Source organism: Hyla sarda, chromosome 2 (genome assembly GCF_029499605.1).
Source record: "Hyla sarda isolate aHylSar1 chromosome 2, aHylSar1.hap1, whole genome shotgun sequence".
In the NCBI taxonomy this organism is placed as follows: Eukaryota; Metazoa; Chordata; class Amphibia; order Anura; family Hylidae; genus Hyla; species Hyla sarda.
The window spans coordinates 167,394,979-167,406,401 of NC_079190.1; positions in this window are offsets into that span (position 1 = coordinate 167,394,979).

The following is an 11,423-nucleotide window of genomic DNA, read 5'->3' on the forward strand; positions in this document are numbered from 1 at the left end:
AGTGGAGGGGGAAATACCCCCTTGTGCACCTTGGGCAGCGAATGGAATATAGGTATAACAGGGCTATCAATAATTAGATATTTAGCAATACTTTCTGTAATATATCCATTCGCTGCACCAAGATGCACAAGATTCAGAATAAGGCGTCAAAAAACGCCGTGCCGGCAGAAAACATCGTTCAAACCAGGCTAATGAAGCACAATCAGAAGAGGTAAAGACTTCTATTCCCATATTTAATTTATCTGCCACCACTCTTTCTCACACACAACTGGAAGTTTTGTCCCGTGGACTTTCTTTTGCCCCCACATGTAGATTTGATTTATTCCGGACTTTACTTGATTTAAACCGTTTTGTTCGTAATATCACTTTGCGTAAACATTTTGTTAATATTGAGAAAAATACCGCATCTGATGTTACTAATACTTTTTCTAGTGATGCTGTTGTATCGGATGTGTCCAATATAAATATCTCTTTGCATTCATCTCAAGTCTCTGGGTTCTCGCATGTATCCCCATTGAGCTCCACGGCCAGTTTTAGCTTTTCTGAACTTGCCCTGGCGTCCAATTTACAGGATCAATGTGATACCAGTTTTTCAACTGACATCCCTGACTTTGTCACTTCCAATAGGGACTTTTATCCCATCATGTCCCGCACCCCAGCACTAGATAATTTTCAAGATGCTGTGGAGTCAGATTTGACTATGCTGTCCATGCAAAACCATTCTGTTAAATATAATTTATCATTCAAACAAAGAAATGCTCTCAAAGAATTGGAAAACATGGACAACATAGTCATAAGACAAGCAGACAAAGGAGGAGCGGTGGTCATATTGGATAGGGGACTCTATAGCAAGTTAAATATGGAAATGCTAAATGATCTAGATACATACAGACCCCTTCCAAGTGACCCGACTCCGAAATTCAAGAAGATCCTAGAGTCCCTTGTGCATCTTGGTGCAGCGAATGGATATATTACAGAAAGTATTGCTAAATATCTAATTATTGATAGCCCTGTTATACCTATATTCCATTCGCTGCCCAAGGTGCACAAGGGGGTATTTCCCCCTCCACTTAGGCCTATCGTGGCGGGGATTTCATCTCTCAATGAACGGTTGTGCGAGTGGATCGACTCACTTCTACAGCCACTCATTCCTACTATCCCAGGTTATATAAGAGACACTAAACATGTGTTAGAAATGCTGGACTCGATACAATGGCATGAGGAGTATCAGTGGGTGACAGCTGATGTCACCTCACTGTACTCTGTCATACCACATCATCTTGCTTCATTAGCCTTATCCTGGTTTCTGGAAACCTATTCTCGATACCCCGGTGGTCTCCGGGAATACATGCTATTGGTAGTAGATTATTTGTTAAAGCATCATTTTTTTATGTTCAATGGCGTGTTTTTCCTGCAGACCACCGGTGCCTCGATGGGGGCGAAGTTCTCCCCCTCTCTCGCCAACATCTACATGTGTTGGTGGGAGAGGGGGATTCTCTTCGCCCCCAATAATCCCCACAGTCACGCTTTGGTGTGGTATGGCCGCTACATTGACGATCTCCTCTTTATTTGGAGGTCCGATGTAGCGGCCATACAGGAATTTTCGGAATACCTCAATCAGAATGAGTTGAATTTAAAATTCACTGTAACTGTGGAGACAGAGGTGATCAATTTTCTGGATTTGCGTCTGTGGGGTGACAGAGAAGTCGGCCAGGTTATAACATCTACCTATAGGAAACATACTGCAGTGAATTCCATCCTGCATGCCGATTCCTGTCACCCCAGACACGTTATAGAAAACCTCCCAACCGGTGAGCTCATTAGAGCTCGGCGTAATTGTACCCGAGACGCTGATTTTAGTGGGGAGGCAGTTTCCATAGGCAACCGCCTTAGAGCAAGGAATTATCCACAGTGGACCATTGATAAAGCCCTTGCGGTTGCCAATGGTAAAGATCGCAAGTCTTTGATGGGTATCACTTCTGATATGCACGGTGAAACACATAATGGTGATGATAGAAATGTCATTCATAGCTATAGTCAAAATAGAAACATTAAGTTTGATAACAGAAATAATTCACCAGTAGTGTTTTCTACCCAGTATAGCATAGAGTTTCACAAAATTAAGAAGGTCATCAATAAGTATATGCCGATCTTAAGTAGTGATCCAGATTTTAAACAGGCTTTGATAGGGGGCCATAGATGTGTGTCTAAGAAAGCACCCACTATTGGCCAACGTCTCTCTCCTAGCCTGTTCCAGGATAAGGCCTCGACTAAACCCACTTGGCTGACATACATTGGATCATTCAAGTGTGGGGCTAAAAGGTGCATTTGTTGCAGCTATATTTTCAATTCTACTACATTTGTGTCTGCAGTTAACCATACTAGTTTTCCAATCAAGCAGTATGTTAACTGTAACACTACTGGTGTCGTATACCTGTTCACATGCATTAGCTGTCAGGTACAATACGTAGGCTGCACTACAAGTTCTCTGAAAATGAGGATTCGGAAACATATTTCCGATGTACCACATTTCCTATCTAGGAACGTCTCAATGGTATCCAAGCACTGCGCGGAGGCGCATGCTGGGGATACCTCTGGCCTCCGGCTTCAGGGGATTGAAAGGGTCACGGTTCCAATTAGAGGAGGTAATCTAAAACATAAGATCCTAGACCGTGAGATCTTTTGGATCCTGAAGCTGGGGACTAGATATCCTCAAGGTTTGAATAAAAGAATGGACACGATCCTACATTACTGATATAATTTCTTGATTTTTTTATTTTTTTTTGCATTTTTTGAGTTCATTACTTTTTTGAGTATTTTTGAGTTTTCTTTTTTCCTCTTTTTCTTTCCTCTTCTCTGGGTCACTGCCCCTTCCCACACTAACCTTTCCCTCCTTCTCCCTTCCCCTCCCCCCCTGTTTCCCCCCCCCCCTTTTTTTCCCACCCCCCCCCTTTTTTCCCCCCCTTCTTATCTGTTTATTCTTCAATGACTATCATGGTTCTAGCTGTTCCATTTTTGTAGTGCGATAGCATAATTCCGCAACACACTCATTTATATAAACCATGAGTGTGAATGCTTCATGGATATGCGGTTTTTCTTTTATTACTATGAGAAATAGATTTCTGTATCTTACAAATGATGTTGATATCTTTCTTCTCTTTTATATTTAAGATATTTTTGTAATAAAGAAATTGTCATATTTATGTATGTTAATATATTATAAAATATTTTAATACTGTTTTCATGTAAAAGCGTCCATATTTGATAAATCTCAGATAAAAAATTCTTTTGGTTTATGTTTTGCATGTCTTGCAGTGGCGGTTGCCATTGGTTTCTACATGTGGGTGGTTATACCATCTTGTGTAGGTGTGGCCTTGACGTCACGTCCACCTGTTAGTACAGGTGTGCCGTTACGTCATATCCGCCCACCCACATGTATAAAACCCGGTCTTTTTGTAGTACAATCTGTGTATGACTAAGGCTTTGTTGTAAAGCCGAAACGCGTCACTGTACCCTGTGTTCCTGTATGACCATCTGGTGAATAAATATTTTCCTCCGAGTTTCTGGACGCTGGACTCCTTTTTCTTCTGCTGTTCCATTGGGCGAGGTCCGCGCTCTGTCCGTGCGCACCTGGGGTGAGCTGAAGCATTGTTGTTCTCTCTCTCTCTCTCTCTATATATATATATATATATATATATATATATATATATATATATATATATATATTTTAATCCACCTACCGGACTCAACTCTCCCTTTATATACACTTTTTTATCCTGCTTTTACTATCATCAATTATTATATGTTGTAAATTGAGATTAATTTTTATATATATATGGATTTATATTGACTGTGTATGAATTTTCTTTTCCTATTTTATATCATATATATTTTTAATTTATGTCTTTGTACTTCATAAAATTTACATATATATTTTTATATTACTTGTATTTCATTATTGGGGCATAAGGTCTACGCTCTTTGCAGCGTACTGTAGGTTTACATATTTGGTCTTCTGTCTTTTTAGACCCCTTTTTCATTTATTTAGAGGAGCCATTTTTTTTTGGACTCTTTTTTAGGTTGTTGGATCTCCCGTACGGGGCCCAGCTAGGCCCAGTCTCAGCGCAGGTCAGCTGGTACGAACATGCCCCCTTTAATTTTTCTCTATAGGAGAGGTGGAAAAACAGCGTTCCTGTGAATAGACGGGGCTTGTTTATACAAGCTGACTTGCTGTGTGCAAAACATCAAACACAGAAGCTCAGCCAGGGCCGAGTCAGGGCCCTGTATGGGAGATCCAGAGGTTTCCACCGCTCACCCCTCCCCTGCGATAAGACACTTATCCCCTATCCTGCGGGTAGGGAATACATTTCTTACCACCAGACATTTTCTTTAAAAAGCTGCAAAGTTTTGCACAATGGATGATTTTCTTCAACATTTTGCGACTTTTCATTTACTTTTTCAGGATGCAGGGTCATGATCCCCGGCTTTGAAGTGTGCTTATGACCGGAGAACACTTCAAACCAGGTAGGTCCCAACTGCTATCAGGAGCCAGGACCCAGGGTTAATGCCAGGCATCGCCGATGCCTGATTAAAGTTGATTGTGGTGTCTAAAATGCTGGGTTAAAGTGCCGGTTAGCTCAGTGGAGCTGATTGGGACCATCATGGTGAAACCGCAATGTCCCAATCAGCTAAGAGGACCCTTACCTGCCTCCTCGCCATCCGATCGGTGCGCTGAAGCTCCCAGCCAGCCTTGGCAGGCTGGAGCAGAAGAGCACCGATAGCACTGATCTGTGCTGTTGCATAGCATTGAAGAGCGTATGCAATCCAAAGATTGCATGGTATAGCCCCCTATAGGGACAAAAAAAAGTGTAAAAAGAAAGTTAATAAATGGGAATAAGACCCTCCCCTTATACAAGTTTGAATCACCCCCCATTTCCAATTTTTTAAATAAAATAATGTAATTGAAAATAAACATATGTGGTATTGCCATATGCGTAAATGTCCTAACTATCAAAAAATAAGGTTAGCTTAACCACTTGGTCGATGGCTTACACTTAAAAAAAAGAAAGTCCACAATTGTGCATTTCTGGTCACTTTATATACCTTAAAATCAATATTTATAAAATTCAATGTGTGTGTGTATGTGTTCGTGTGTGTGTGTGTGTTTGTGTATGTTCAAGCATCACGTCCAAACGGCTAAAGATATTAACATGAAACTTGGCACACATGTTACTTATATGTCAACAACAAACATGGGATAGGTAATTTAACCCTTACTCACCCTCATACTCCAGGGGCGGGGTTTTTGTTTAAAATCCCATTCAATTCTATGGGAAATATATGTTACTGCATAACTTCCAAACGGCTGGAGATATTTCAATTCCTGGTACACATATTACGGGTTGGGATATGAGGACGGCATAGGAGGTCGGAATAGGAGGTCGGGATAGGAGGTCGATAAAGGAGGTTGAGATAGGAGGACGGGATATGAGGAAGGGATATGAGGACGGAATAGGAGGTCGGGATAGGAGGCTGAGATAGGAGGACGGGATAGGAGGTTGGGATAGGAGGTCGAGATAGGAGGACGGGAAAGGAGGATGGGATAGGAGGTCGGGATAGGAGGTCGAGATAGGATGTCGAGATAGGAGGAAGGGATATGAGTAGTGTTGAGCGGCATAGGCCATATTTCGCGAATATATGGACGAATATTCGTCATATATTCGCTAAATTCACATATTCGTAATATTCACATTTTATTTTCGCATGTGCGAAAATTCGCATATGCGGAAATTTGCATATGTGAAAATTAGCATATGCAAATATTCTCAAATGCAAAAATTTGCACGCCAGTCTCACACAGTAGTATTACAGCCTTCTTTACACCACACAAGCTGGAAACAGAGAGGGATGATCACTATGATGTGTACTGTGAAAAAAAAATATTCGTAATTACGAATATATATAGTGCTATATTCGCGAATATTTGCAAATTCGCGAATATGCGATATTCGCGAATAAAATTTGCATTGCGAATATTTGCGAGCAACACTAGATATGAGGTTGGGATAGGAGGACAGGATAGGAGGATGGTATAGGAGGTCAGAATAGGAGATTGGGAAAGGAGGTCGAGGAAGGAGGTCGAGATAGGAGGACGGGATATGAGGAAGGGAGATGAAGACGGGATAGGAGGTCGGGATAGGAGGTCGGCATAGGAGGTCGGGATAGGAGGTCGGGTTAGGAGGTCGTAATAGGATGACCGGATAGTAGGTCGGGATAATAGGTCGAGATAGGAGGTTGAGATAGGAGGTCAAGATAGGAGGACGGGATATGGGGTTGGGATATGACAACAATATATGAGGATGGAATATGAAGTCAAAAGCTTCCTCCTCTGTTGATTTTCCTCCACAACAAGGATTAGGAAGGAAAAACCAGGCAATGCCGGGTACTCAGCTAGAAATTGAGGCGATCAAAAAGTTCCATCAAAACAAAAATGGTACCGATAAAATCTACAGACCACACGCCAAAAATTAGCCCTCTAATAGCCCCGTATGTGGAAAAATAAAAAAGTTATAGGTGTCAGAGAATGACAATTTTAACCAATTAAGGACCTAGGGCGTATGGATACGCCTTGACGACCTGGTACTTAAGGACCCAGGGCGTATCCATACGCCCGTGAGAATTTCGGTCCCCGACCACTGATATCAATCAGCAGGCACCCCGTCGGCGATCGGCGCAAATCGCAAGGGTCATACGGGTCTATGGTGAACCGGTGACCCGGAATATGGGGGATCGCGGTTGTCTAAGACACCGATGATCCCCCTGTAGGCATAGGAGTGAGGTGGCAGGGGTGCCACCTCTCCCATCCCTGCTATTGGTCTTCTATTGACCGTCAGAGGCGACGACCAATAGCAGACCGGGGGCGGGGGGGTTAACTTTTGGGGCAGAACGGGGAACCGAAAGGGAACGGGCGCCGACGTCCACTTACCGATCCGGAGGCTGCTGAAGCCTAAGGAAGCCGGTATGTTGATCTGGAGGGCTACAGTCTGAGACTGTGGTCTCTAAACTGTAGCCCTCCAGATGTTGCAAAACTACAACTCCCAGCATGCCCAGACAGCTGTTTGGGCATGCTGGAATATGTAGTTTTGCAACAGCTGGAGGGCTGCAGTTTGAGACCACTATACAGTGGTCTCTAAACTATATCCCTCCAGATCTAGCAAAACTACAACTCCTAGCATGCCCACATAGCTGTTTGTTGTCTGCGCATGCTGGGAGTTGTAGTTTTGCAACATCTGGAGGTCCACAGTTTGGAAATCACTGTGCACTGGTCTAAAAACTGTAGCCCTCCAGATGTTGCAAAACTGCAAATTCCAGCATGCCCAGACAGCAAACAGCTGTCTCGGTATGCTGGGAGTTGTAGTTGGGTACCTCCAGCTGTTGCATAACTACATCTCCCAGCAAGCCCTTCGGTGATTAGTACATGCTGGGAGTTGTAGTTTTGCAACAGCTGGAGGCACACTGGTTGGAAAATACTGAGTTAGGTAACAGAACCTAACTGAAGGTTTTCCAACCAGTGTGCCTCCAGCTGTTGCAAAAGCACAACTCCCAGCATGCATGGTCTGTCAGTACATGCTGGGAGTTGTGGTTTTGAAACAGCTGGAGGTTTGCCCCCCCCAATGTGAATGTACTATCACACGGATAGGTTTACAGTAAATTTCCTGCTTCAAGTTCGGGCTGCGGCAAATTTTTTTGTGCGCAAACTCCTAGCGGGAAACTCACCATAACCCGACAGTGCGAAAATACCCTAAAAACACTACACTACACTAACACATAATAAAGGGTAAAACACTACATATACACCCCCTTACACTGTCCCCCCAATAAAAATGTCTTGTACGGCAGTGTTTCCAAAACGGAGCCTCCAGCTGTTGCAAAACAACAACTCCCAGCATTTCTGGACAGCCACTGACTGTCCAGGCATGCTGGGAGTTTAGAAACAGCTGGAGGCACCCTGTTTGGGAATCAGTGGTGTAGAATACCCCTATGTCCACCCCTATGCAATCCCTAATTTAGTCCTCAAATGCGCATTGCCTCTCTCACTTCGGAGCCCTGTCGTATTTCAAGGAAACAGTTTAGGGCCACATATGGGGTATTTCCGTACTCGGGAGAAATTGCACTACAAATTTTGGGGGTCTTTTTTTCCTTTTACCGCTTGTGAAATGGAAAAGTTGGGGGCTACACCAGCCTGTTAGTGTAAAAAAATAAAACATTTTACACTAACATGCTGGTGTTGCCCCATACTTTTTATTTTCACAAGCGGTAAAAGGAAAAAAGACCTCCAAAATTTGTAACGCAATTTCTCCTGAGTACGGAAATACCCCATATGTAAGCGTAAAATTTTTGATTTGCACAGGGGTGGCTGATTTTACAGCGGTTCTGACAAACGCAAAAAAAAAAATACCCACATGTGACCCCATTTTGGAAACTACACCCCTCACGGAATGTGACAAGGGGTATAGTGAGCCTTAACACCCCACAGGTGTTTGACGAATTTTCATTAAAGTTGGATGGGAAAATGAAAAAAAAAATTGTTTTCACTAAAATGCTGGTGTTACCCTAAATTTTTTATTTTCACAAGGGAAAATAGGAAAAAAGCCCCCAAAAATTTGTAACCCCATCTCTTCTGAGTAAGAACATACCCCATATGTGAATTTAAAGTGCTCTGCGGGCGAACTACAATGCTCAGAAGAGAAGGAGCGCCATTGGGATTTTGAAGAGAAAATTTGTCAGGAATTGAATGTGTTTACATGTGTTTACAAAGCCCCCATAGTGCCAGAACAATGGACCCCCGACACATGTGACCCCATTTTGGAAACTACACCCCTCATGTAATGTAACAAGAGGCACAGTGAGAATTTACGCCCCACATGTGTCTGATTTTTCATTTGCACAGCCCACTGTTCCAAAGAACTGTCAAACGCCAGTGGGGTGTAAATACTCACTGCACCCCTTATTAAATTCTGTGAGGGGTCCACTGTTCTGGCACCACGGGGGGGGGGGGCTTCTCTTTACAAAAGCTCAATGGCGCTCCTCCTCTTCTGAGAATTGTAGTTCGGCAGCAGAGCATTTTACATCCGAACATGGGGTATTTCCATATGCAGAAGAAATGGGGTTACAAATTTTGGGGGTCATTTTCTCCTATTACCCTTGTAAAAATGTAAAATTTAGGGAAAAAACTGCATTTTAGTTAAAAAAACTATTTTTTTTTTTTATTTACACATCCAACTTTAACGAAAAGTCGTCAAACACCTGTGGGGTGTTAAGGCTCAGGTAGTTTCCAAAATAGTATGCCATGTGGGTATTTTTTGCTGTTCTGGCACCACAGGGGCTTCCTAAATGCGACATGCCCCCAAAAAAACATTTCAGCAAAAGTTGCTTTCAAAAAGCCAAATGTGACTCCTTCTCTTCTGAGCATTGTAGTTTGCCCGCAAAGCATTTTACGTCCTAACATGGAGTATTTCCATACTCAGAAGAGATGGGGTTACAAATTTGGGGGGGCATTTTCACCCATTATCCTTTGTAAAAATGGTAAATTTTGGGGGAAAACTGCACTTTAGTGTGAATTTTTTTTCCATTTACACATCCGATTTTAACGAAAAGTTGTCAAACACCTGTGGGGTGTTAAGGCCAACTGGACCCCTTGTTACGTGCCTTGAGGGGTGTAGTTTCTAAAATGGTATGCCATGTGGGGTTTTCTGCTGTTCTAGCACCATAGGGGCTTTCTAAATGTGACATGCCCCCCAAAAACCATATCAGAAAAATTCCCTCTCCAATATCCCATTGTCGCTCCTTCCCTTCTGAGCCCTCTACTGCGCCCGCCAAACACTTGACATACACATATGAGGTATTTTCTTACTCGAGAGAAATTGGGTTACACATTTTGGGGGCTTTTTCTCCTATTCCCACTTGTAAAAATTCAAAAGCTGGGTCTACAAGAACATGCGAGTGTAAAAAATGTAGATTTTGAATTTTCTCCTTCACTTTGCTGCTATTCCTGTGAAACACCTAAAGGGTTAACACACTTACTGAATGTCATTTTTAATACTTTGAGGGGTGCAGATTTTATAAATGGGTCATTTGTGGGGTATTTCTAATATGAAGGCCTACTTCAAAACTGATCTGGTCCCTGAAAAATTCCGATTTTGAAAATGTTGTGAAAAATTTTAAAATTGCTGCTGAACTTTGAAGCCCTCTGATGCCTTCCAAAAGTAAAAGCATGTAAACTTTATGAGGCAGTCATAAAGTAGACATATTGGGGGACATGTCTCATTTCCAGTGTATAATAGAAATTTTTTACCCCTCTGCCTGTTGTCTAAATTTGGCGTATTTGCGTGAAATTTATCATTCTTGCGCAGCTACTTTCTTGAATTGCGTTTAAATTCTCCTCAGAGCCTAAACTTACACCGCAGCTCTATTTAGTAGGAGCTTTGTCTGCAGCGTATCTGCACCTAAACAGTAAATGTGTCCTCTTTATTAGTTTTAGAATTTTTTTTCTTCATTATGTAGAGTTTTAATCTCACAATAATACCACTTTTTGCACCCAATTATAACACATCAATTATACCAATGTCCTTATTCTTCATTTAACATCTGTGACACTCCTGTGCAAATCACCTCAAAAGTACATGGTGCACTCTACCTTATGGGCCTTGTTGTGCGCCCGCAGAGCACTTTGCGCCCACATATGTGGCATCTCCGTACTCTGGCTAAATTGTGTCCCAAAAAATGGGGATCTTTTTTCCCATTTACCTCTTGTGAAAATGTAAAGTATGCGGCAACACCAGCATGTCAGTGTAAATAATTTTATTTTTATACACTAACATGCTGGTGTAGACTCCAACTGTTCCTTTTCATAATGGGTAAAAGGAGAAAAAGCCCCCCAAAATCTGTAAGGAAATTTCTCCCCAGTATGGCCATACCCCATATGTGTCCCTAAACTGTTGCCTTGAAATACGACAGGTCTCCAAAGTGAGAGAGCGCCATGCGCATTTGAGGCCTAAATTAGGGTTTTGCATGGGGGGGACATAGGGGTATTCTATGCCAGTGTTTCCCAAACAGGGTGCCTCCAGCTGTTGCAAAACTCCCAACATGCCTGGACAGTCAATGGCTGTCCGGCAATACTGTTGTTTTGCAACAGCTGGAGGCTCCATTTTGGAAACAGTGCCGTACCAGACATTGTTCATATTTATTGGGGAGGGGAGGGGGACTGTGTAGCGGTATGTGTATATGTAGTGTTTTTTACTTATTTTATTTAAGTGTAGTGTAGTGTAGTGTAGTGTTTTTAGGGTACAGTCACACGGGCGGGGGTTCACAGCGAGTTTGCTGCATCTCAATCTTGCAGCACTCCCTGTAAACCTCCACCCATG